Here is a 4,281-nt window from a genome sequence, read left to right on the forward strand (position 1 = left end):
ATACATAAGCAACTTCAAGATGCCATATGATTCTTTCACTACATATGGACAAATAGTTCACTGGTATCAACTTTAGTCTGCCCGGATAGAGTTAGAAATTAGCAACCGATCAAGAGATTTGTAGGAGCTTCAACTGGTCTTATTTCCCAGACTGCAAATTCTTTAGAAGTGCTTTCTCAATCTGGAAGCCCTAACGGTAACTCAAGAGATGAGTACCATTGATGCCATGGAAGAACAAGTATCTCAAATGCAAACAGAAAGTGAGGTTGTTACCTCATTACTTGAGTCATGGTCATTAGACATGAAGACTTTTTTGTAGGATTTTAAATTGATTTTTGACAAGTTTCATTCCTCATTCTCATAAACATTTACTCCATTTTAATATTAATGAGAAACATGGGTTATTTTGTAGTACTTTGTCATTGTTGGTAAAGGGGGAGTAGTATCTAAAATTTTGGTGCATATTATGTATACTTTCATGTTATTTCTTTAAGGGAGTAGTATACATTGTAATTTCTACAAAAGGGTTAGTGTATATGCTTAGGGGGAGTAATTTTGATTATGGCATAGTTTTGTTGTAAAAACACTTAGATGTCAAAATTTTCCTAAGTGTTGCCATCAATTCCAAAGGGGGAGATTGTTGGCATTTTGATGATGTTGTGATTGTCATTGATGGACACACACTTGTTTTGAGATCACTTTCTTTATGTATGAGTTATGCTCAACTGGTATTTGTTCCAATCGGTATTATGTATTATAGTCTTTAAACTATTGGTGTTTTGCAGGAGATGTTTACCGGTCACAAACTGATTGAAGATCCAAAGTGGTATGAAGACCTCAAGCGGTTCAAGGATCTCAAGCAGTATGAAGGAACAAAGCGGTAATTAAATTTTTTCTTTTCCAGTCTTCATTTTTTACAACCGACAATCGGTAAAATGTATGAACCGGTATTACTCTGTGATGAGTTACCAACCGGTATTTCTGTGATGAGTTATCATCCACCAACAATTTGGCGGTGATTTTGTGTCGTGTTACCAAAAGTGTCTAGATGCACTGAACTTAGGAACTTGTAATGTAATCCTATTGGACCGACATGAAATCAAACTCCTTTATAAGGACATCATGTCTAGGGTTTTGGGTTGTTGATGAGGTTTGTATGTACGATCATAGAAGAGAAGATTAGGTCTGTGTGAAGAGTAGAAGTGTGGAGATATTGAAAGATTGAAGTAATGTTGAAATGCATTAACAATGAGCTATCATGGATCTAACCAAGCATACTGTGCTAGTATCTAGATCACTCACTTGTTGATTACTCACATCTTCAACAAGTCTGAAACCCTTAACTGGGTAGGCCTAGCAACGCCTTTGTAAATCCTCTAACAAGGTGGTTCACAACTGTGAATCTGAAATCCTCTCACAAGGTAGTCTTTAATAGGACTTATCTCCTAACAGAAATCTAGATTCCTAACAGGATCTGTTCTGGTGAAGAACATTGTATGACCTTAACCGGTCTGACCTTAACCGGTCTGGTTTCTATTCTACAGATAGTTACTTGTGAGTTTTTTCTCACCGTGGTTTTTCCCATTTGGGTTTCCACATCAAAACTTCTTGTGTTATGGTGATTGTGCTCTTGTGGGTGAAAGCTTTGTTTGCCATTTGGTTTGCATTTATCTTAACCGATTTATTTGTAAATCTATCATACCGGATATCTGCTAAACTATTTAAGTGTTTGAGTTCAATGTTTTTTGGTATACTAATTCACCCCCCCTCTTAGTATTCATCAGAACTAAATCTTAATTTCTTCTCCTCCAATCATATTTCTTATTCTCCCCCTTTAACAACAATGCCAAAGGTGCATATGCATCGTCGGTCATCAAATATGTTGTTGTTGTCTTCAACATCTCTGCAAATCTCATCTAAGTTGCTCCCCCTGCGTAGTAGCCAACATTTTATCAATCCATAGTGAAAAGTTTTCAATAAGCATATTGGGTTGATGCATCTCCTTCATCCTAGTTTTTCTTGTGTAGGGGTCTAACCCCTAATTTACCTCTGAGGTACCCAAAGGTAGTCTTTGGCAATGGTTCTGTAAAAATGTCTACTAGCTGCTCTTTGCTTTTGACATACTCCATTCTGACTTGTTTTTCTTGTACTCTCTGCTTCAGAAAGTGATATTTCAATTCTATGTGTTTAGTTCTTGCATGTAATACAAGATTTTTTGAAATATTAATTGCACTTGTATTGTCACAATAAATAGTTATCGGTTCAGACATATCAAGTTTAAAACCTTCTAACACATGTCTCATCCAAATTGTCTATGTGCAATTCATTGATGCTGCAACATACTCTGCCTCTGTTGTTGACTGTGATACACATATTTGCTTCTTACTTGTCCAAGCAACCAATTGACCTCCAAGAAGAAAAGCTCCACCAATAGTGCTTTTCCAGTCATCAATGTTGCCTGCCCAATCCGCATCAGTAAAAACTTCCAAAGAAAAACCATTTTTATAAGGATACAATATGCCATGATCTATTGTGCCTTTCAAGTACCGGAATATCCTTTTCATCGCTACCAAGTGAGTCTACTTGGGATTTTTCTGAAATCTAGCAACCAAACCAGCATCATGTGCAATATTAGGCCTACTGTGAACAACATAATGCAACTTACCAATCATGGACCTGTATTTTTTTTCATCAACAGAGGGTGAATCATCCTATTTAGACAATTTACAACCTGTCACCATTGGAGTACCAACCGGTTTACAATCCTCCATGCCAAATGTTTTCAACACTTCCTTTACATACTTACTTTGATAGATAATTATTCCACCATCAAATTGTTGGACCTACAACCCAATGAAAAACTTAATCTCAACAATAAGAGACATCTCAAATTCTTTCTTCATATCCTCAGCAAAAGCCATACATAAATCATCATCACCTCCAAAAATTATATCATCTACAAATACTTCAGCTATCAACACTTTATCTCCATCAATCTTAAGATATATGTTATTGTCCTCATTGGTACGCTGGAATCCTATCTTGATCATGTGTGCATGCAATCTTTCATACCATGCTCTTGGTTCCTGCTTCAATCCATACAATGCCTTATGTAACTTGCAAAGTATATCTTTATCCTCAGACAAAGCAAATACATCTGGTTGCTCTATGTACACTTCTTCCTCAAGGATGCCATTAAGAAAGTAGTAGATTTAACATCCATCTGGTAGACCTTAAAGCCTTTAAATGCAGCATAAGCAAGTAACATTATTACTCCTTCCAATCTTGCCACTGGTGCAAAGGTTTCTCCATAATCTTCTCCTTCTTCTCGTGCATAGCCTTTGCATACCAACCTTGCTTTATTCCTCACAACCTTGCCTTCTTCATTCAACTTGTTTCTAAAGACCCATTTAGTGCCAATCATATTCTTGTCTTTCGGTCTGGGAACAAGTTTCCATGTCTTCTTCTTCTTTATCTGATCCAATTCCTCATTCATAGCATTAATCCAATCATCATCCTTCAATGCCTCTCTTACTTTTTTAGGCTTAATAGTAGAAATCAGACAAGAGTTTTCTTTGATTTTCCTTCTTCTTTGTACACCAGCATTTTTATCTCCAATAATTTGGTCTTCTAAATGATTCAGTCTGACATATCTTGGTATTACTGATTTCGATTTTGTGCCTTCTACTTCATGTTCTTCGTCTTCTTCATCGCTATCTTCATTTACTGGTTGAGCACCTATTTCTACATCTTTTTGCTCATCATTCTTTTGTTCTTTTGGTTCAATAAATATGAGTTTTCCTTCTTCTTTCTCAGGTTCAGATTTGTTGTTCTCATCAGATTTCTCAGAGAGTTCATCTACCTTCACATTTGCACTCTCAATGATCCTTTTTATTCTCTTGTTATAACATTTGAAAGCCTTACTCTTTGTGGAGTAACCAAGAAAAATACTTTCATCACACTTTGCATCAAACTTTCTAGTGAAATCATCACGTTTAATGATATATTTACTCCCAAAAATTTTAAAGTGACTTACATTAGGAGTCATGCCATGCCATAATTCATAAGGTGTTTTGTTGTTACCTCTTTTAACAAGTACCCGATTCAAAGTGTAAACAACAGTGCTAACTACTTCTCTCCAAAACATTTTCAATACTTCACCTTGAATCAACATGGTTCTAGTAGCTTCAACAATTGTTCTATTCATTCTCTCTACTATCCCATTCTGTTGTGGAGTTTTAGGAGCTAACATATGCATTTTGATTCCCTATTCATCACAAA

This window comes from Cryptomeria japonica, chromosome 5 (genome assembly GCF_030272615.1).
Source record: "Cryptomeria japonica chromosome 5, Sugi_1.0, whole genome shotgun sequence".
Taxonomy (NCBI): domain Eukaryota; kingdom Viridiplantae; phylum Streptophyta; class Pinopsida; order Cupressales; family Cupressaceae; genus Cryptomeria; species Cryptomeria japonica.